At 46.5% G+C, this 12,725-nt stretch overlaps 1 protein-coding gene across 3 annotated transcripts in view; it reads right to left on the reverse strand.

Moving 5' to 3' along the window:
- The window catches only part of EYA3 (EYA transcriptional coactivator and phosphatase 3), a 56,719-nt gene extending 45,399 nt beyond the window's left edge, over positions 1-11,320 (reverse strand). For all 3 annotated transcript variants that reach the window (XM_018084748.2, XM_008931382.3, XM_008931374.3), the window contains exon 1: positions 11,243-11,320. The gene's annotated coding sequence lies outside the window, so the exon portion shown is untranslated. The remainder of the gene's footprint in view (positions 1-11,242) is intronic.
- Between the last annotated feature and the right edge of the window lie 1,405 nt (positions 11,321-12,725).

Below are 12,725 nucleotides of genomic sequence, written 5' to 3' on the forward strand. Positions count from 1 at the left end.
GGGGGGGGCCCAAGGAACACCACTTTGTTCATGCCCCAGGGTGCTGGGTTATACATTTGGGTTTTGTGGGTTAAGACCAATTGCTTGTTTGTATGATTGTACTTACTGTATTATTTTAATAAATTGTTATTCTGACTTATAATCTCTCCTTTGAGTTGAGTTCATTTCCCCTGCTGGTTAAATCTTAAACCAGCACACCACCTCCATCAGGTTTCCAAGGGCTTTTTCAGTCCTGGTACAGCAGAACTGGGTGAACATCTTGGCTTTGGGCAGGCACATTCCCTGCCTTCAGGATTTTGTGAACCTTGATCACGTTCTCTCTCCAAATCAGGGTCCCAGCCTTCAGCTTCTCTTGGTAAGGATCTGCTTCATCCCCTATGGTCACTGTTCTGCTCCCTCTTGAGACAAAGCAACCACAGTTCCACATCATAGACGAGATGTGGCTGCAACCACAGCTTTAGTACAGTGAAGTAAAATGATGTCTTAGTCTGTTGTCTCCAATACCCTTCCTAACACCACCAACACCACAGATGTTTTGTTTGGCTGCCGCTTACACTGAGCAATCACTGCAGTGACCCATCATACCCTCATGTTCTCCTGGAGTCACAACTGCCCATTCTGAGTTCAGTCTCCTGTAGGAAGGATTTAGATTGCTTTTCCCTACATGAATTACCCTTAATTTAGGCAAAGCAATCTAAACTGTATTTATGTTCATTACCTTAATTTCTTATAAATTCATCTACATTGAAGCTCTTCTGTCACTTCTGGATCACTCAGTCTGGTGGTCTCCTTTTGCCTTTGGTGTGGCTTTTTACAACTCAAAACTTCAGTAACATGAGTAAACTTCAGATATTTCATTGGCCATTCATTCCCCCAGATCACCGGTGAACATGTTGGACAAACCTAGTCTAAGTGCCAACATCAAGAGTACTGTCTCTTCCCCAGCCTTTGCAGTGACCACTGAGCCCTGTCCTCTGCTCCCTGGACTTGCTCATGGAGTTAGAGGGCTTTTAACTAGGTTTGTCAGGGAAGATCCAACAAGTAGGGGACAGCACAGCTAAGACAAGGTGACAAAATGCTCAGACAAACCAGCTCTGTTACAGGATGATGGACAGAATAAGGGTAGCCAAGAAAGTAGAATATTGTGGATGTTGAAAACTGAATAAAGCCATCTCTAAACAGCTGAAGAAACCTTGTGATTGCAGACCCCAGTTCAGAGGGACTTTAACCACCCCAACATCCACTGTGAGAGCAACATGGTGGGGGGAACAAAAGTCAGTTTTCTCAATGCGTTGAAGATCATTTTTTTAGGTGGTGATGAGACAAGGTAAGAGTTCAAGGTCCCAGGAGAAATGAAGATGACAAGTAACAAAACCAGCCTGCTCCCAGTTTGTTCAGAAGACTGATCTGATTTGTATGGTGCTGGGGGGGGCCTGGAGAAGCAATGGCTGATCCTCAAGGACAGTCCACCCCACCAGGCAGGAAAATGAGCAGATGCAGAAGGAGGACAGTTTGACTGGACAGAGAACTTCTGACTAAGATCAAAAATGAAGAATCTGGGAGTTCAAGCAAAGATTAGGTACCTATGAGGACTTCACCAGAACTGCTGAAGCATGCAGAGATCAAAATCTTGGCTGGCTCAAATCTGGCTGGGGATCCAAAGTACAAGAAGAAGGACATTAGTGCTCCTGTGAGCACACTGGCAGCAACAGGCCAAGAAAACTGCTGGTTGGATGCTGAGCAGGCAGGCAACCAGTGATCAAGGACACAGGAAGGGCTGAGGCATTCAATGTCTTCCTTGCTTCAGGCTTTACTATCAAGGTCTGCTGAGGCCTCCCAAGTCCTTGTGCCTCACAGCAGAGCTTGGAGGGAGAAAGTGTCACCTGTCAGGACCCCCAGCAAATATACCCCCTCCTAGGGGTTTGGTTACCTGGGCTCAGGGCCAAGACAGTACAGCTGGTGACCTTGGGGACAGCTTTTCCAGAAAGCTCTACTGGAGGCATCAGCAAAGGTTTCTCTTTAAGCTGCAGCTCTCCCCTTTGGCCCCCGCCTGAGCTACAGACGTGACTTCCCAGTTTGACCACAAAGCTGCCTCCTGGGGATCCACCTGCCTGACCCTGGGTACCTGCCCTCATGACCAGGTGACCCTGCTGCTCCCAGACACTAACAACAGCAGAGAAAGATGAAGTTAGAGACTGCCTTAAGAAAACTGGACACACACAACTCTGTAAAACCAAACAGGAGAAGGATCTGCTTCTTATCATTTTAGAAAGGCCGTATCAATCTGGGAGGTGACTTATGACTAGAAAAGGGCAAATGTCACTTCAAGACAGGAAATAAGGGAGAAAGAGGCCAGTCAGACTTGTCTGTCTCCTCCCAGCGTCTCAGGGGACTGTGGAGCAAATCCCCACAGAGACCATTCACACACACGTGAAGGTCAAGCAAGAGACTGGTAACAAACGAGGCAAACAGTGCCTGGCCAATCTGACTGCCCTCTCTGATGAAATTATTTGCTCTGTGGAATAAGGAGCTTTAAATCTTCTGTGTCTCCTTTCAGTAATGCAGAGTCCTTTGGCGCGCTTGCAGCCATACTGGGAAGGTATAAACTATGGACAGACTGCTCTCCACAGGAAAATGGCGTGGACTGCCAGGTTCAAAGGACTGAGACTGCAGGTCTACAATTTAACTAGCAGCTGGTAACAAAAAGCTACCCACAAGAGATGAGAGTGGACACAGAATTAACATCTTCATCATGACAAGTGCAACAGTACAGAAGGTTCCTTCCAAAAAAAAAATTCTGTGGATAAGACCAAACTGGGAGGTGAAGTCCAGAAGCCTGGAAAGCAGAGCTGTAATTCAGATGGACTATGACTTGGGAGAAGAACGGGCTGGCAGGAACCAAGGAAGTTCATTCAACAAGGGCAAGAGTTGTGTGCTGCCCTAGGGATGGGGCAACCCCACAGGACAGGCTGGGAACAAACTGAGAGGCCGCAGCTATGCAGAAAAGAACCTGAAAAGTCCTGGTGGACAAGTACAATGTGAGTCAGCTGTGAGTCCCGGCAGCAAGGAAGGCTTGTCCCAAGCTAGACTAAAAAAAGGTACAGAAAAGACACAGCCAGACTCAAGAGACTAGAGAAAGAGGTAACAGTCTCTTACAACAAGGAAAACTCCAGGGCAACATGAGGAAAAATTTATTTACCTTGTGAGAGGTCTGCACTGCAATAGTGTCACACAGGGGTGATGAAATGTCCACCACTGCACATTTTCGAAACCACAGTGGGCAAGATCCTGAGCCACCCACCTTCTGTGAGCATCTCGTGAGGTGCCCTGCAGTCCAAATCTCTGCTTTCAGCAGCTTCTATTGATAGAGCACCTCTTCTCCAAGCCTGGGGAAACCTGGCTTTTTAATACAACTTTGTCAAATGTCTTCTGAAAATCTGATTATACCTGTAGCTTCCATCTACCCATGCACTCACAGAATTCCAGGCCATTAACAAGGTGGAATTTCCCTGCACAGAAGCCATACTGACTCTGTACTTTCCAGTAAGCAGTGGTTTTGTCCTTCATAACTTTACCAATCTTACTGCTGTGAAAGTCAGTCATCTGTATGGTGTTCCCTGGATGTCCTCTAAAGCCCACCTTTAGCTCTAACAGTGAGAACAAGGAATTAACTGAGCTTCTCCATTACACCATAGGTGTCCCTTCCACCACCCTTGACCACTGAGCAGTCCCACATAATCACTACCTGGATTCCTGCTCTTGATGAATTCGGAGAATCTATTACTACTGGTTTGAGCCTGCTGTCCAAGGTGCTCTTCAACTTCTTTTTCACCCTTTTTAATTCTCATTTTACCTGCCATGGTACATGTTTTCCTGCTCTCACCTGCCACACTTTCCTTTTCTTAAATGCTCATCTCTTCCCCATGATGGCTTTTTAGTTTTCCCATTGAGCTATGCAGGGTTATTGGAGGGGATACATACACCAATTTGTTTGCTTTCAAACAGTATATCTTGTCTTCTGACACAATTTTTTAAACAGCCTCCAAGTTCCCTGTAGGCTGCTTATTTTCTGGATATATCTTTTCAAGATTTGGGAGATTTTTAAACTACTTGTTTCATTTTTAGGTATTTTGATTTCTTGAAATTGAATATCCATATGCTGGATTTATTTTGGCTGCTGTCCCTTTCTAATCAGCTATATCTAATTGTACTCTGGTTGCTACAAGCCAACCCAATACTAGCTTAAAGTTCATCGAACCAACTCTTGTTGGTCCTATGAACCACAACACTCCAAAAAGGAACTTCTCTTGACCGTTTAAACTGGGTTGCTGTAGGAAGCAGTCATTTACTGAGTGCATTACTCTCTGCCTTGCCTCCTGAGGAGGCAGAGAACTGGTCTTTGTCCAGGCAGTTGGAATCTTCCTCTAGAACTACCCCAAATGTGCAGTTTCTCTGATCTCAGTTAATAGGTCCTGATTGCTGTCACTGCCTTGACCCAGGGGTTGCCAATACAACCCCAATAATACATTTAAGGTCTAGGATTTCCACACATGCAAACTCAATAGCGCTTCTCTTCTCCTGTATCTGTAATGCTGTTCCCATTTATAAACCCCTTCACTCACAGTGGCCCTGTCTATTCCTGTACAGTAGCATCTCCACAGCCCAGGAAAGCCTCCTTCCATCATCTCCCCGAGACTCTTCTCCCAGTACAGACAGCACAACCTTGGGGTTACTCCCCGTGGTCACCATCAAATAACTGCTATGACTACAATACCTAAAACTAGTTGCACTACTGTGCCACAAATTACAAACCAAGAACAAACACATCCTACTTGGAATGTAACAACCCCCAAATTTACAATCACGTAAGGTCTCAAACAGAGGCAGATTTAGACGGTAAATGATTCATTTCTTGCTACAACTCGCTGACAAAATCATTTTCCTTCTCTATTCATGGTAGGTCAGCCAAGTTTCAAACAAGAATTAATACCTCACAATAGCAGCACCATCTCCTCCACTGGGTACAATTCTGCCCGAATAATGGCCAAAGACCTTTTTTTGAAATCTACCCTAAAGGTCCCATTTCTTCCAATTCTCTTTTTCTTTCATGTTAGTTCATGTCCTCTTCAGTATGAACCATAACTAACGTGCTACCGGCGACCAACTCACATGCAAGCAAAAGGTCTCTGAGTTATCCCGACTACGCTGTGTGTTATTTTTTATAAAAAAGAAGGTGCTGTTATTTTATTTACTGTGAGTGCTCCTTGCTTACCTATGCTCCAGACCAGGACAATCGGCAATAAAGCTACATTCAAATGCACAGAAATAGCACAAAGTTTCCACACAGAGGCCAGGATGACAAAACCTTCACAGTAAAAGATACATTCATATTTCCTTTCTCTTCCCTGTTTGCATTCCGTCTTTTCTCATTTCCTTTTTTTGTCTTTCATGCTATTATTTATTTGAATTATCTAACTGCCAGCTTAGTCATTATGTAACTCTTTATATTTAGCCCACATAAAATATTTACAGTTCAAGAGTACTCAAATATATTAACTTCTAAACACAATGACTCAGTCAATTAACAACCCTCTCCTCCAGAAAACAAAATTATACTTCTAGATAAAAAAACTGTGGTGACATAAGCTTTCAGTCTTTGGAATATCCTACTTGAAACTTCTTCTTTACTATAAAGAAAGAGACTTTCTGCTTCCTGCATTCTTCCAAGTCTTCCAATCACAGAAAAGCAGTGCACTGAGTAACCCAAAATGGATTACTACTTGCTACTACAAGTAGTGAACCTCTAGGTTCATTCAGAAGCAGCACTACCACAGGGTAACCAAATCTTAGAATGGTTTGGCTTGGGGAGACCTTAAAGACCATCTCATTCCACTGTCACAGGCAGGGACACCTTCCACTAAACCAAGTTGCTCCAAGCCCCATTCAACCTTGCCTTGGACACTCCCAGGGATGCAGTAATCCCAAATGTGTGTTAACTTCTGCCACATGCACAAAAAAATCATTGGAAGGCCCTGAAAGAATGGGACGACACACACCAAAGATACAGAAAAGGAAACATGGCAGGAAAGGTCTGACATTTCTGCAGCCATGTTTGAGTGTTCCTGATCACAGGGTGTCTCTCAGACTATTTTACCAGATTCAGCCAAATGGCAACTGCACCTATTGCAAAGAGCAACCAAACAGTCAACAAGGCCTGACAGAGAGCCAAACAAACAAAAGAAGGAGGGGGGGGAGTTTGAGATGGGGGAGTGTTTTCTTGTTTGCTTGCTTTTTAAACTTACTGCAGTTCCTGACTTACAGTTTTTAAGGAGAAAAGAAAACGAGGAGGTGAGCTAAAGAAAAGCATCAGACTTCAGGGTTCACACAACCATGGGCACCTGAAAAGACTCAAACTTTGTATCTGCACCTTTCCACAGCATACATTTTACTCTTGTCAACACTTAAAAAACAAATACAAAAAATAAGAAAGAAAATGACCTACACTGTTTAAGGCATCATATAAACAGGTCCTCAGACCTTCTGGTATGTGTAACTGTGGTTCCAAGAGAAAACAAACAAGATCATGAAGATATTTTCATTGTTATAAATACATTTTCTTCAGACATTAGCATTGAAAATTAATCCCTAACCAGATAACAAATAAATCCCAGCAAAACCAGTGCTGTGTGTCCTGGAGTGCCTGCTGACTGCAGAAAATCTGGAGCGTAAGATGAATGCAGGCAGAAGAATGACCTGGTCATTGCTTTCCTAACAGGTCTGTGATTAGTTGAACTGTGGCCAGCAATAAAATTGTGTGTTTTCATTTCAGCTGACACCAGTTGCAAGGTGAATCACATTATGTCAACTCCTGCAGTGGTAATCAAAGTGTGTTTAACTCGACACTCCATGAACTTAACAACCAGGTTTTTTGACAACTGGGACAAGAAAGGAGCGCAGAACAAACCACTTCCACAGCCCTCAGGGCTCTGTCACCTGCGAGCAAGGGCCCATCCCCAGGGGGCTCTGGGCCGGTGAGGAACAGACTGAAGTTTGGGCAGAACCAGAGGGTGACATACACCTTCAGGCTGAGCAACAGTACAAGGAATGAGTGTCTTCTTGCTCACCATGCATACCAGGTAACCTTTGGGAAAGAACAGCCCACAGTATTTTCTGCCACCTCTTAGCTCCAAAACCTGTCAATATCAAGACCTTTCCCAAAGGGCTGTCATCTCTGACTTAGGCCTAGTCTGCCAAACACTAGTCTGCTTTTTACTTCCCTCATTGGAGAAAGAAGCTGCATGACATACACTGGACTCTGCCAGTAGTTCAGCAAGAATTAACACTCTCAGTAAAGACCAACTGTCTTTGGTTTTTTTATAACCTCAGCCACAAAAAAGTAATTTCATTCATAAGAGAAACTGACATGACAACTTGGTGCTGGTTTTTATTCGGCATAATTCTTTAGGTGTTGGATGGCTATCGCACAGATTAATAATTCACTGAATTACTATAATTACTTTTGCTACCTTGTAAACTGCCTGCAGTAGTGCTACCATTGACTCGTGGGGACTTTTGGGCTTTCCTCAGGTCAGGTAAGAGTGAGTATTTCATAACAACTTTTATTTTTTAAGGCTTGGCATGTGAGCGAACTACTGGATAAGAAAAAAATACAACAAAACAAAAACAAACAAACAAACAAACAAAAACAAACCCAAAAACAACCCTACAAAACAACCAAACAAACTCCCGCACACCCACACATACCACAAAAAAAGTAGAAAAAGAAAAATTAAATCTCATGTGTTTTTGTAGTTCTCCAGAATACCAGCCAAGCTAACGAAGAAAAAGAGGGCCCCCGTAATTTTTTAATCCCTTTATCTTCTAGAAAGGCCAGCTCCCCTTCCTATACCCCAAAAGTTCTGGATCGACAGGAAATGGGGATTTAAAACACACAGAATAATCAAGGCAACAGCTTCTGAAATTTCAAGAGCTATTTTAAAGGTATGGAACAAAGAACAGACATATTGCAAACGGGACCAGACTTGTATGTGAAATTTCAAAGCCCTGAAACATCAGGGTTGTATTCTGTGACAGTGTTCTCCCCAATGGGTAGATGAGAACAATTATGCCTTTACCAAAAGAGCAGCATGAGGGAATCTGAAGAACAGAAACCCACAGAATATTTCCATGTGGTTTTGAAAACAGCTGCTACGTTCTTTTCTGCTCTGAAGAATAATTAATCACCTGCTTTTTAAAGTGAACTTGGTCCTGAATATGCATTCTTCTACCCCAATCATCTTAAATTGGTCATATTTAAGGAAGAATTTCTTAAGCTCTTTCAAACAGAATAGGAAAAAAAAACTGTCACAGAAAAGACATTAGTATGAGACTGATCTGTAAAATCTCAGAAATTGAATTACACATGATAGGACAATCTGTACAGAAATAGAAACCATCACCCAAGGTTTAAAGCTGCCACACGCTTTAAGTGATGTTCCAGCTGATGACCCTAAGAGAAACAGCACTGTCAGTATTCAAACACAAACACACATTTCAAGACACAGAATGAAGCTCCTGGGATGCAAGAATAGCTCCATGGTCAAGTCTCAGCTCAGGAGAGACCCATGTTCTGCAGAACTGAACTGTTCCATCACCTCTGAAATTAAGCTAGCCACACCTTTAACCCAAATAGAAGTTTATTTAAGAGATGGAAAGAGCTCCCAGTCAGCTCCATCTCAATCCTACATTATTTTTTGAAATACAAGGCTTGTTTTCCAGTAGGCTTGTTCAGTTACAGGACTGAGTGGTGACAACCTGGAAAAGACAGGGCAGCGACTGGTGTGAATCACAGTGACCCCATACCTTGAAGAGGCCCTGCTGTCACAGCACCCTCCTGAACATCAGGCTACATAAGGCATCAGGAGGAGAGCTGAGCCTCTGTAGCACCACCTTCCCTGACACTTTGGAGGTGGCCGCAAGGATAAAGGATTTGAAGTTACTCCCCTCAGGTACTAGAGTGCCTCCAGTCACAGCATCCATGTGACCTAAATCCCAGAATCACTGCTAGAGAGGGGCCACCAGAGAACATTGTAGAAGAGAAGCTGATTTGCTGCCCTTTAACCAAATAAAGGAAAAAAATTCCAGACAAATTAGGGTGAAAGAAAGAGAATAAATTATAAATAAGACGAAGCAAGAAAAAGCTGAAAAAGACCTTCCTAACTAACCAGTGAGTGCCACTGGTCATGGCATAGGGGACAAAACCACTCTGGAGCTCCTGCAAGATGCTCTCTGGAGGTGGGTGGTCTGTAGATGCTGCTTGGTGAAAGAATATTTGTTAAGTCCCGTCACAATTCTATTTCAGGCTCAGAAGTTTCTGCACATCTCCATTCTGACAGCTCCTTTTCCAACCACAGGGTTTTGCAGACCCAACACAAGTTTTATCAAACATCCATTTCCTAAGAGCAGCTTTCAGGGAAAACAGAGAAGAGATATGTGGGGAGGGAAAAAAATAATCCTACCCCTGCTAACTGAGAGTCCAGGCATGGGGTTACTCCTGTCCCAGAGACATACTATCTGCCTTCAGTGCCTCCATGTACAGCATGACTTGCACACAGGAACACACTACTTGCCCGACTTTTCATTCAATAAAATATTTCAGTATATTTTATCTAGTTTTATGTTTAGCCATCTATAACCACCCTTCAGTACACAGAACTTAAAAATGGTAGGTTAATCTGCAGTAGAGGGGCTCAAACCCATTCACGCAACACAAGGAAACCCATTTATAAAGTGTCCTCTGACATATTCAACTCAAAATTCATCCAACATCTGGATATTTACACGGGCAAAGTTTTGAGAAGTTACAAATCCTTCCAAAGTCACCAATAACTCAGGAATTACTACATCTCCTGCACACATCTGTGACAGCTTTTCATCCAAACGATTGAAAAGCAACAATTTTTCTATCACACCTGTTGCACAACCCAACAATACACAGTCACCCAGGTGCTGTAACTGCTGCTGAGGCTGCAGGAAGAGCTGAGGGGAATACAAAAGCTGCAGACACTGTGCAGGAATTGCAATGGCTTGGAAACTGCAGGACTTCAAGGTCAGTGAGCTTTCAAACACAGAGCAGGGAGACAGTACCTGCAGGTACCCTTGAGGCACAAAAACTGGAGAGCAAAAGTGAGCAAGTAAGAAGGATTGCACCATGAGGTGAAAAGGAAAATCTCCAAACAGCATAGGTTCAGCCCAACAGGTCTGTAGGTTGAGGAAACCACTATCTTCATACTTTTTTAAGGGTAGCTTATTATGAAGCCAGTGACCTGAGGCATGTGAATTGTGATTCTCAACAAACCATATCTTATTCAGCTTCAGGAGTTTAAGATAATCCACAACAGACAAAACTGAAGGAAAACAAACAAGTGGCAGATAATGATAATCATAAAAATCTTATCTTAATCAGTATCTTGACTTTTAATTATCAGTTAGAGGTTACTACACTACAGATTGAGTGCATCACAGAAGCAGAGCTAGCTCCATACTGAAAGCCAAGTCCACCACGACTCTTTTGTACGATGTTCCATCAGAATTGCTACAGCTATGTTCCATGAAGGACTACCTCTAGTCTGCAAAACCATTCGGCCACAACGTGCAGTATAGCAACCAAACTAACAAGGCATTCTGTGCTGGAGCTGGCTGCACACAAAAGCTCCAGCAACTCTGCACAGCATTCCCAGAGCCAGGAGCATCCAGCAGAGCCGATGTGGATCCGACCTCGCTTGCGAAGCCCAACTAACCATGGCACTGCCCAACCCAAACATCCTCTTGGGCTCACCCGCACAGCGCGAGCGGCCGAGCCCACCCCAGGGCGGTGCGGGTGAGCCGTGCCCGGTGAGGCCGCCCCGGAGCCCTGGCACGTCCCGGGCCCCTCCGATCCCCGGCCCCTACGGCCGCTCCTCCGCGCCGAGCGAGCCCCGGCAGCCGGGCAGTGCCCCCGCCCCTCCGCCCGGCTCCGGGCACACCCCGCCGGGCTCGGGGCGGCGAGCCCGCGTCCAGCCCGCGCCACCGGCCCTGCCCCGGCCCCTCGGCCGCGCTCCGCCGGGGCAGAGGCACAGACCGACCACACGCGGCGGCCCCCGCGCCCCGCGCCTCCGGGGGCCGGCGGCCCCGGCCCGCCGGTCCCGGCCCGAGCCGGGGAGCAGCGCCGGGGCTGCGCGCCCGGGCCCGAGCGGGCTCTTACCGAGAGGCGGCTCCGGAGCCGGGCCCGGGGCCCGCAGCGGACATGGCAGCGGGCCCGCGCTCCCGCCCGCGCCGGAACAGCGCGCGGCGCCGGCAGTGGCGTCACCGCCCGGGCGGGGCCCTGTCGGGCCGTCGCTGCGGCCCCAGGACCGGCCCGGCCATGGGGCTCTCGCGGGGTGTTTGACTGTGGAGGCTTCATCCCGTCCGGGTACTCCCGAAGCCGCTCCATCACCGCCTTCCTCGGCCGGGCAGGAGAAAGAAAACAGAACGAAAGGCTCGTGGGGCGAGAGCAGGGCAGGAGAGATCCCTCACCCGGCACGGGCCAACAAGTCCCGGCTGGGGGAATCGGTTTAATTTATCGCCAGAGAAATCGAGAGTAGGGTAATGAGAAATGAAACCAAATCCTAAAACATCTCCCCGCCTCCTGGACTCAGCTGTATTCCCGATTCTCTCCTTCCTGCCCCAGGCGGTGCAGGGTCAGTCCGTCACACGCTGTCCCCGCCGCTCCTCCCGCTCCGGGACAGGACTCCTCACACTGTCCCCTCCCCAGCGCGGGTCCTTCCACGGGCTCAGTCCTTCAGGAACAGGAGCTCCAGTCTGGGTCCTCCACGGCGCCTCAAGTCCTGCCAGCGAACCTGCTCCGGCGTTGTCACAGCTTCCTTTGGGCATCCCCTGCTCCGTGGGGCTCCTCCCGGGCTGCGGGGGGATCTCTGCACCCCCCCTGACCTCCATGGGCTGCAGGGGCACAGCTGCCTCACCGCGCTCTGCACCGCGGGCTGCGGGGGAACCTCAGACCCAGCACATGAAGCACCTCCTTCCCCGCTGGCGCTGGGCTCTGGAGGGCTGTTTCTCACACACTCTCACTCCTCTTTACTCTGACTGCCAATTGCTTCTGTGCAAGAACTGTTTTTCCTTCTTCATTATCAACTATTAATTAATAACTGTTTTTCCTTCTTATTATGGCTGCTCCCACCATCACTGATGGGCTCAGTGTGGGCCAGCAGCGGGTTTCACCTTGGAGCCAGATGACTTTGGCCTCATTGGACACAGTGAAAGCGTCTGGCAGCTTCTTACAGAAGCCACCCCAGCAGCCTCCCCCCCACCTCCCTCCTTACCACAACCTGGCCGTGCAAGCCCAACACATAAAAATAGTTTGTCACATCACTGCCACACGATGGGGTGTGTCTATAAATTTCTCATGTGCAGGTCAGAGCGTTCAGGGGGTTTTGTCTGGTTTCATTTTGAAGAGCTCTAGCAGGTTTTTCAGAAGTTGTTTCCTCTCCGAAATAATTTCTTCTCCCTTTTAGCAGGTAAAAACTTGCTGAGCCTTTAATTTCACCTCTCCCAAGAGTTCATATGGTGATTTTAAAAAAAACCCACAAAAAATGGCACATTGAAGCTGTGTCGGTGTGGTACCAAGGCTTTTACCTCAAGTATAAATACAGAAAGATGAGAAGGTGGGAAAAAGTTAAAGGGCAAAACAC

The sequence above is a fragment of the Manacus vitellinus genome, unplaced genomic scaffold, assembly GCF_001715985.3.
Source record: "Manacus vitellinus isolate BGI_N305 unplaced genomic scaffold, ASM171598v3 scaffold_75_pilon, whole genome shotgun sequence".
Taxonomy (NCBI): Eukaryota; Metazoa; Chordata; class Aves; order Passeriformes; family Pipridae; genus Manacus; species Manacus vitellinus.